General features: G+C 47.2%; 1 non-coding gene across 1 annotated transcript; it reads left to right on the top strand.

Annotated features, from left to right (window-relative positions):
• The first annotated feature begins 7,494 nt into the window (after positions 1 to 7,494).
• LOC139004666 (small nucleolar RNA SNORA31) lies at positions 7,495 to 7,617 on the top strand. The gene has a single exon (XR_011470516.1). It is a non-coding gene; the product is annotated as a small nucleolar RNA SNORA31 (small nucleolar RNA).
• The last annotated feature ends 2,875 nt before the right edge of the window (positions 7,618 to 10,492 follow it).

Raw genomic sequence — 10,492 nt, 5'->3', positions numbered from 1 at the left:
GATACCGGACAGAAGAGAATGGTGAGGGTAAACGTCCACCATGGAAGCCATAACCCGAAAAAAAAGTACAATTCAAAAGAGTCAACACTGTGCTGGCCCCAAACCCCAAGACTGCCAGCAACTTCACTTCCCTGCCCAACACTGGGCCCGTGTTAGGGAGCTGTCCACACGCGCGGGAGTCACTGTGGTTCGCGCTTGCCCCACTGAATCCAGCACAAGCACGTCAGGGAGCTGAGCGCTCGTTTCCCTGTGAATGATGACTATGAAGCTTTTGGGTTTTACCCAAATCTGTGTTTTTCCACAGTACATTGGCTCCCGAGATTGGAGAGGGTTCCCAGGGAGTGCTTGTGAAGACAGCGAAGGGAAGAGGCCAGATTGCAGACTCCCCGTGCCTGGTCCCCCTGGGAAGAGCCCGTTTATCTCCTGCCAATGGGGCCAGCGCTGGGCCTTGCCAAGCTGCACAGGCCTTGCCAAGCTCAGTGGCAGCAGACCACTCACTAGTCACTAAACCTGAAAACCGAGAGGGCAAAGGCAGCCACACCCCAAAGAGTACCTGTGCCGTGGGCAAAGCCTGACTTGCGAGTGCTCACAGGGACTTCTCACAGGTGACTTTCCGAGTGTGTCCTTCTTACCAGGGCCACACAGGATTGTGTCCCAGCATCTTTATGTATAATAGTGAACAAGACAGAAAATATTGAATATCAACAAGAGGCAAAGTGATGAGGGACAAGTCAGGATGCTTACAATCAATCCATATTTATGGCTGAATGATGGGTGCTGGAGTGTGCACCTAATTCTCATAGTTATCTGACCCATTGGACTTCCGTCTCATTTCTTATCATTTCCCTGCCATTCCCCGGTGTTTCCTCCACTCCAGCCACCCTCCTTCTTTGGCATCTCCATCTAGGCCTCCCTTTCCGGCAGGTTGGCACAAGGGCACCCTGACAGAGCTTGGTCTCCAAGCCTGGTCTTCATGTTTTTGCATAATTTCTGGGGGGAATTATTAGTGAGGAGGATAAGGAGCAATTATTATGCCTCTGTTGTTCACATAGCTTTGCAATTAGTTGATGCTTATGGATTACTCACACAACAATCATATGATGCAGCCACTAATGCCACATGCCTCAGAAATGGGGATGTAGGGCTGAGATGTAAGCTGGTACAGGCATGACGCCTTGCCATTTCAGGTCAAAGATATGAATACTTTTTTGGGGAGGGGGCCGTGTGACACTTGCTTTATTTCTTTCCGAATGAAATATTTAATTGACGAGATTAAGTTGTGACGCTCTGTGCCCCGAGGACAGGTGCTTGGTTGAAAGCCCGCAGGATTAGCGAGATTCTGCAGGAGAAACATGTGGGTGCAGAGAGACCGGGCTCCTGTAACTGTCACGGGAAAGCACCGTCTCATCGTGTGTGACTGGTGCTGGGGGTTTCCTCCATTGAGTGAGCAGCTGATGGAAATCCAGCTCATCTAAATGAGAACATTAGCCCATCATGGACCTACCAGAAATGCTAAACATTTTCTCTTCAGAGACTTAAAAAGCAGCAGGGAGCCCAACTGGCGTGGCTTCGTGGTTGAACATCAGCCTATGAACCAGAAGGTCACGGTTGGATTCCCAGTCAGGGCACATGTCCGGGGTTGCAGGCTCAATCCCCAGTGGCAATTCTCTCTCTCTTGTCACTGATGTTTCTTTCTCTTCCCCTCTCTTCCTCTCTGAAATCAATAAAAAGATGTCTTTTTAAAAAAAGAAAGAAGGGGATGTTCCACTGAAGTGGCAGGAAGGACCTGGTTCTGTAGCCCAGCGTGGCCCAGGGCTAAGAGGCCACTTCACGCAGGCCCAGTGCCTGGGCAGGTTTTTTCCCTTTATCAGCATTGATTCCACATCTCAAGGTGGAGGTAGTGGGTAATACTTAGCTCAAAAGACTGTGCGAGGATTCAGAGAAGAAAACAATACTTGGTGAGTGGAAGGGTCTGTGGAAATATGTCAGACACACACAGCTGATTAAGAAGAGATGAATGTGTGCTTTACTGGAAATTCAGAAGGAGGGGTGTCACGAAGAATTGCAGGGTTGGTGGCAGCTGGGGGCTAGGGTGGGGGTCCAGCGGTACCTACCAGCATGGCAGGCAGCCCGGGGGACCAGGCTGTGCCGGGGTGTGGAGGAGGTGATGGGTAGCTACGATGGAGGGTGTGTATCAGACAGTGCCCGGATACTGAAAGGAAGGCCATGCCAGGTGGCAGGCAGCGTTGGAGAAGGTGGCACCTGCTTGGATGTTGTCTCTAGATGTACCTGTCCGTGTAGAGTACAGACAAGTAGGTCCTCTAACCCGATGAAACAATTGAAGGTGCTGGACATACACAGGCCTTGCAGTGTATTTATAGCCAAGAACAGCAATTAAGAGCCAGCATGTGTCCTGAAGGGAAAGTCCTGCCAAAAGCATTTTTAAAAGCAAGATCCCGCCCTGACGGGTTTGGCTCAGTGGGCAGAGCGTCGGCCTGCGGACTGAAGGGTCCCAAGTTCGATTCCGGGCAAGGGCATGTACCCTGGTTGCGGGCACATCCCCAGTGGGGGGTGTGCAGGAGGCAGCTGATCGATGTTTCTCTCTCATCGATGTTTCTAACTCTCTATCCCTCTCCCTTCCTCTCTGTGAAAAATCAATAAAATATATTTAAATATATATATATAAATAAAAGCAAGATCTCTGGTCTGTTAGATCAGAAGGATCTGTTAGATATCAGGGATGGGCTCAAGGGCTGTGAGCTGGACTTCAGCAAGTCCTTTGACAAAGACTGACATTCTTGTGAGCACAGAGGAGAGCTGTGAGGAGACTGAACACCGGAGGGAGCATCGCTAGCTGGACAACAGCTTGCAGAGTGCTGAGTGATGGGTTGCTATAGCGACCAATGGGTTCTCGGTTAGCATTTTAAAGAACCACGGTCTGACTTCTGCCGTTCATATTTTATCAACAAGTTGGATGAGGACCACGTGATCACCAGCCATTCATGTGACACTAGGTGGACTCTACGCTGAGCGCACAATCAAGCTTCCCGAACACTGTTACCATGGGGACAGAGGCTCAGCCGGGGAAGGTGAGGAAGTTCTGGAGATGGATGGGGAGTGACTTCATGTCACTGAACTGTTCCCTAAGATGGTTAAAGTGATTTATGTTTTCTTACCACCACCACAAAAACTGTTAATGTTGCTACAGATGAAATAAATGGGTTTTGCATCTATCAATTCTATTTAGTGGAGGAACGCAAAGCCAAAGTACAGGGTGTCTCACTCTGGCTGTGTTGTGAGAAATGTTAGTGATAAGTTTTCAGTTCACTCGTGATGGGTTTGGAAACAAGAGCGCGTTTAGAGGGGGTGTGAGGGAGGTTCCGTTTGGTGTTATGTTGGTGTCAGAGGCACGCTGTTCGAAGTTCACCGAGGGCAGCTGGAGAAAGGGAGCTTTAAGACATCGTTTCAGTATAAATACCAAATTCAAGAAAGAACCCAATATTAAAAGCAATTATGATTGACCACCTAATTACAAAAAATAATTTTAACAGATAAATGATACAAATAAGACATGTAGGTAAAGTCTGCGTACATATTTGACAACCTTGACGGCGTATGATGAATATATTTCACTTTATATTATATTTTGAATCTGTTCTGTTAAGTTGATGTAACTGCTTTTAAGCAAATGTCTCCATGAAATGTCAAAATGTCACCTCGTTATTTGTTTACAATGTCATGGAACTAAGTCCAGCGTGCCCTAGCTCTGCTACAGTGAGAAAGGAAGCGGGGTCACTTGAAAAATTTAATACAGATATTAATAGAATTGAGAAACTTGTGAAATTAGATAAATGACCAAAATCCAAATGGTTTTTTTCAATGATCTGAATTGGGATAAATCCCCCCACCATACTCAATATTTCAATTGATCTCCACTTAGCTATTAATGGATACAAAAAAATTGGGAAATTTCACTGAGGAAATCAAAGAAAAATCAGGAAATGAAAGAACTGGGGGGACACAGATATGGCTGGAGTGAGCTATAGAGTCAGAGACCTTGGGTTTGTGCCTCAATGTCCCCCTCTGTCAAATGGCCTCAACACCTACAGGATTGAGTGTTGTGAGAAGGAAATGAAGCAATACCTGCAATGCTAATGAACCTACTGCTTCGAGGCTGGTTCATGGGATGAAGGAAGTACCTTCCCATCAGGATTGTGGGGGGGTGGGGCAGGGGGAATGCCTTCAACCTTTTCTCAAAGGTATCTTAGGCGAGTTCAATGGGAGGACCTTACCCTCTTTCTCTCTGTACATATGTGTGCACGTTCAGACAGGCAGACACACACGCGCACACGTGCACGCACACACGCACACACACACACACACACACACATCCTATTGGTTCTGTTTCTCTGGGGAACTCTCACTAATATACCCACCTTTGCTTCTGCACCATCAGTGCAAATGTCAACACAGTGAAAAAGACAAATGGCATCTTCATATTATATTAAGAACATCGTGTAGATAATATAACAACGTGAATGTACTTCCGGTATCAAAATTCCCAGAGGTTCATGTCCACCCCTGGAGAGCCGCATCCAAACCCTTTTCCTCCTGACATCTCTACCATACACTCTCCTGCCTTTACAGGAGGCACATCCCAAAACTGATTAGCAGGAGCGCCTAAAGCCTGGGAGCAGACGCTGGCCGCACTGATGGCCCCTGAGAGACGGATTCCTGGGAGAAGCCATCCCTGAGCCTCGTGCGGCTCAGCAGTGTCCTCCTGACACCATTTCCCCAGGGTGCTCTTGGTTCAGAAGTTTTCCTGACGACTCCATCTGCGTTTCTGTTCCTGCTCTTCAGGTATAAGAGTTGTGCATATTTTATTACTATAAACTATGAGAAATTGAGCCATCACGGCACGGGAACAAAACAGGACATGTTCTTTACGCCCTTCCTATCACCTCAAGACTCAGCGTGTGTGGGATGAAGCCTCGTGGTGCTGGGAAGAGGCCGGGCAGGTACTCCTCCCGCTGGCTGAAATCTCTGGAGGCCCTGGACCACAGCCAGGCCACCTCAGGAAACAGGAGGGAGGGGGGAGATTCCACAGTTGGTGGCCAAGCAGTCTCCTTGCCTGGGGGCCCGTTAGCATTGAAGTTATTGAATAAACAGCCGTCTGGCAGTTGGCTATGAGAAGCAGTTCCTACCACTGTAAGTGGGTTAGTGAAACGCAGGCCCTTCCACAATCAGTTCCAATTATTCCAAGCAGGGCACAGTTTCTAAATTTCTAACGTTCAGGAATTGTTTAGATGTCTGTAGAAATGCAGAAGCTAAACATGTTTTTTGCTTTGGGGCTTTGAAGAGTGTTTCCCATTCTCATTCTTTTCCGTCTTTGCCTTAACCTCCCTCTAGCGCAGTGCTTCTCAACCTTCTGGCCCTTTAAATACAGTTCCTCATGTTGTGACCCCCAACCATAAAATTATTTTCGTTGCTACTTCATAACTGTAATGTTGCTACTGTTATGAATTGTAATGTAAATATCTGATATGCAGGATGGTCTTAGGCAACCCCTGTGAAAGGGTCATTTGACCGCCAAAGGGCTCGCGACCCACAGGTTGAGAACCGCTGCTCTAGCGTCTGGTTGACCAGCTGTCCCATTGGGGTATGAGAAAGGAGATTCATTTATGGTCATTGGGAAGCAAAGATTTAAAATGCCTGAAGGCAGGTCTATGACTGTCCTTGCCTGACACCAGATGGTGAATTCTGACAAGAGCCTGGTGCTAGAGGGTGAGAGTCCCTGCCCCCCAACCCCTGAACCCACCCTGTGGATTTCCTATGAGAACTATAATTAACATGTCAGCTATAGGTTGGGAGCGTGCTTGCAGCTTAACTGATCCTTTCTACTTAAGTGGCACAGGATGACATGGAATCTGAGGAGCAACTCTAGGGGTGATCATGGACTCAGGGTGCAACAGCTGGTGGGCAGCCCTGCTCGTCACCAAGGGTGCAGTCACCTCAGGACAGCCCTGCCCACTAGAGGTGCCATTTTGCTGGAATGCACTGGTGCACTTTATTCCTGCGCTGCCCTTGAGTTCAGTGAATGTCTGGGCGGCCATCGTGCATCCTCTTCCACACTGGGAGGCTCTGAAAAGTGACAGACAGACTAGCCATAAAAGTCAAGTCCAAATGCAAAGAGTCTATGACCCATCTCTGGAGGGGAAAGTCCCCCTTTCAAATGTGGTGTTTGGGGAGTGGACAGAAATTTCCACCTGCCCTAGGAATCAGGTGTTCCCACATACGGCATTCATTAGGGGTGTTCTGTGAAAACAGAAGCCAGGCACTAGCTGGCTTTGGCTCAGTGGATAGAGCGTCAGCCTGCAGACTGAAGGGTCCCAGGTTCAATTCCGGCCAAGGGCACATGCCTGGGTTGCAGGCTTGATTCCCAGTAGGGGGTGTGCAGGAGGCAGCCGATCAATGATTCTCTCTCATCATTGATGTTTCTATCTCTCTCTCCTTCTCCCTTCCTCTCTGAAATCAATAACGAAATATACTTAAAAAAAATAAAAAAACAAAAACAGAAGCCAGGCCGTGCAGAGAAAAGGGAAGGCAACAGGATTGCCATCACAAAGGCAGGGAGGAGAGGCTGGGCGCTGCTGGAGGTCGTCCCCTGGGAGGCAGGGAGCGCCATGTGGATCTCGCTGAGAAAGACAGTGGGGGGAAGGGGCAGCAGTGGAGGGCTGACCAAGACCAGGAGGAATGATGCTGCTGGACCTGGACCTGCCAGACCACTGGCTGCTTGTATAACTCACTCCGAGGAACATCACCCCTGTGGTGGGAGTCTCCAAAAATTAGGGGAAATTTGTTCCTGCTGCGTTCACCCTGCCAGTCATCGCCACCAAGTGGATCGAAAACGCCCAATTTAAACCGCGTATTGGAAGTGTCAGCGTGCAGGGGTTACACAGCACCTGCAGCCTGAGATCTCCGAGCTCCTCCAGGAACGTCTGGCTCTGAGTTTCCTTTTCATTATGGAAAATCCCAGATGCTCCTCATATAAAGAGATGACCATGTGCTTCAGGGACAGGGCCTGGGCCATGCAATCTCTAATTCTCAGTCTGAGTTCTTGATTTAAACAGAGTTGGTTCTTCTAACCCAGTGGTCGGCAAACTGCGGCTCGCGAGCCACATGCGGCTCTTGGCCCCTTGAGTGTGGCCACGAAGTTTCAATCGCACTGTACGTGCGCGCCCGCACGTGGTATTTTGTGGAAGAGCCACACTCAAGGGGCCGCAGTTTGCCAACCACTGTTCTAACCAGTTGAGAAGCACCTCCCAGAGTTGGAGTAGCAACTAAGTTTTTCTTCTTCCATCCCCTTCACACACACACACACACACACACACACACACATACATATACGCGCACGCACATGCATCACCTCTGCTCTCCAAATTAAAAATTCTCTTACTCATTTTCTAGCTTCAGGTCAAAAGACAAAATGGGAAGAGGTCTCCGAGGTTATATTTTCACTTTCTAAAAATTCTTACCCCCACTGGGATGCGAAAAAAAAAATCCCTGCACTTTCTGTCTGTCTTTGTGGCGGCCCAGATTGAATAAGGGACTACATCTGCCAAAAAAAAAAAAAAAATTCTTACCCCTTCCAGAATAAACATCACGTTGGACATAAAGGAGCCCACGCCCCTCCTACCTGTGCTGACTTGTAGGGTGGCACTCTCTCTCTCTCTCCTGCCCATGACATTGAACAAGAGCAGTGCAGGTGGAGTTTCTTCTGTCTGCATTTCACGGTTAGACAAGGGCTTATATTTTGGACAAATGGTGAAATGCGCCTGATTGTTTTTGTTGTTGAATGTCGAAGAGCCCACCAGCCTTGCAAGAAGGACACGGGGGATGGGCGAGAAGGTGCTGAGCATGTCAGGGCCGACATCACCGTCCCGAGCCTGATTGTAAGACCCTGTGACCTGGTGGTCATGCAAACAACAGGTATGCGGGCAGACAGATGCGAGCCCTTCGGAGAGGAACTCACCTAAAGTCAGAGCAAGGCAAAGGCCCAGAATACTTTATGCTGTTTTATCTATATTATAATATAACAATGATAAAGGTAATGTGATATAATATTGATAACAATAGGATATAACTATAAATTTTAATTTTATATTCCAATCACAGCTGCCAGTAGGATTCACTGTAAGTTTAAACTCAACTCTTCACAGAATGAAGCTTGCCATAACCTCCTCCACAATCAGATGGTTATAAGTTACCTAGTTAGGAATAAAAACGATGCTGTCGAAGATGCAGATTAGCCATCTAAACTGCCCAAAGTCACTTTCTGTTCCCCTGAGTTATGCCGAGTCTGTGTGAGTGTGTGTGAGTCTGTGTGTATGGGCCTCTGTGTGTGAGTCTGTGTGTGTGAGTCTGTGTGTGTGAGAGAGTCTGTGTGTGAGAGAGAGTCTGTGTGTGTGAGTCTGTGTGTGTGAGAGAGTCTGTGTGTGAGAGTGTGTGTGTGAGTCTGTGTGTGTGTCTGTGTGTATGAGTCTGCGTGTGTGTGAGTCTGTATGTGTATGAGTCTGTGTGTGTGAGAGAGTCTGTGTGTGTGTGAATCTGTGTGTGTGAAAGAGTCTGTGTGTGTGTGAGAATCTGTGTGTGTGAGTCTGTATGTATATGAGTCTCTGTGTGTGAGAGTCTGTGTGTATGAGTCTGTGTGTGTGAGTATCTGTGTGTGTGTTTGTACTGTGTGTGCATGTGCTATGTGTGCGTGTGTTTCTATGAGCAGTGGTTCTGCCCCACGAGTCCGTACCCAGGCTAAAACCTTTGCGTGCTTTAGAGAAAGAGCTCACTCGGGTGCTCCAAAGAGCCTGTGGAGTGAATCATGAAACCATAAAATGAGTGCAGCATTGGTTTTAAGTAAGCTATTACTTTATGAGATACAGTGAAGCCATAGGGTGGGTCAGGTATAGATAAAGAGTAAGTAGCTTATGAACACAGCAAAGTTGATAGATGTATTAAGTACAAAAAGTAAGTTAGTAACCTGTAAGACATGTCAGGGTTAGATGCAATAAGTCCTTAAAATATGATGTATTAAAGAAGGTCTGCAAATAGCAGGAAAGGGCTGAAAAGTCATGATTATGTCACCTCTGGGCTGTGTTGTCTCCCCCAGACTCGCCCAGCCATTAGGGACACCCATTACGGTCTCTCCATGGCCCGGTGCTCTGCCCAAGAAACAGATGAAAACCACGGCTCCTCAACAGACTAGTGAGCTACAGACTAGTGAGCTAAAGCTCAGCCACGCCTGCTTCCCGGTCTCTCCAAGGAGCAGGCACATCAGGTGGCCCAGGGAACCTCAACTCCAGTCCTCACAACCACACCCTCAATGGGAAGCTGAGGTGGCAGAAGAGAGACCTGACCCATGAGCACCCTGGACCCTAGGATTCAGGGAGTTCACACTCGCACCCACTCCGAGATGTGTCTTACCCTTTCTCCACCTGCTTCCCTCCCTGTGACTTGGGTTGATTTTATCAACTCTGGGATGCCAGCATCTGAATGTGGTCCTCTGTGTCCCTTTTACTGCATCATCTCTGGGACAGCCTGCCTGGGAGTGCACTGGGGCTACTGTTGCATCCAGGCTATATCCTACACAATAAGCTTTTTCCTTATTTCCAAACATTATTTAATTTCATTGTAACTTGGATACTATTAGTTGTTTGGTATTTGTTGAAGATTTTTCTTTGTGACCTAACACATGACCATTTTTTTCAATGTTGAATATGAACTTGAAAAAATGGTATAGTCTCCATTTTATAAGGGAGAGAATATATTTCTTTTCAGTCTTGTGTAAATGGTACTTTGCATATCTTATCTTTTTTAACAGTACAATTGCTTCTTACTTGTCCTATCAATTTCTGATAGAGTTGTGTTTTCTCACCAATGATGCACATATGTTAACTTCCTCTTATAATTTTCTGAGGCAGATAGATAACTGAGTAGATTTGTCTTATAGTTTGTCTTTTGTATATATTAAGCCACATACTTTTCAGACACGTGCAGGTCTATGGTTTCTGCTTGCTCTCCGGAAAACATTTGTTTTATCTTGAAAGCATCTGGTTTTATCCCTGATGGTGCTTTGCCCCTTAAATTCAGCTTTGCTGACACTGTCCAGTTGTGACGGCAGCTTTTGGTTAACATGCACAGCTGTGTCTTCTAATCAACTTTCTTCCAGTCTTTCCCCACATTCTGTTTGGGTGTGCCTCTTTCCAGCATCGTATAGTTGAATTTTTAAAAGTCCATTTCCTTGCCTGACTGGCATGGCTCAGTGGTTGAGCATCGACCTATGTACCAGGAGGTCACCAGTTTGATTCCCAGTCAGGGCATATGTCCGGGTTGTGGGCATGCAGGAGGAAGCTGATCAATGATTCTCTCTCATCATTGATGTTTCTCTCTCTCTCCCTCTCCCTTCCTCTCTGAAATCAATAATATATATATAAATTTT

Source organism: Myotis yumanensis, unplaced genomic scaffold, assembly GCF_028538775.1.
Source record: "Myotis yumanensis isolate MYYU_CA2020_CCGP unplaced genomic scaffold, mMyoYum1.0.hap1 SCAF_2, whole genome shotgun sequence".
In the NCBI taxonomy this organism is placed as follows: domain Eukaryota; kingdom Metazoa; phylum Chordata; class Mammalia; order Chiroptera; family Vespertilionidae; genus Myotis; species Myotis yumanensis.
The sequence above is the reverse complement of the archived record's forward strand: the minus strand, read 5'-3'. Positions and strand labels throughout refer to the sequence as shown.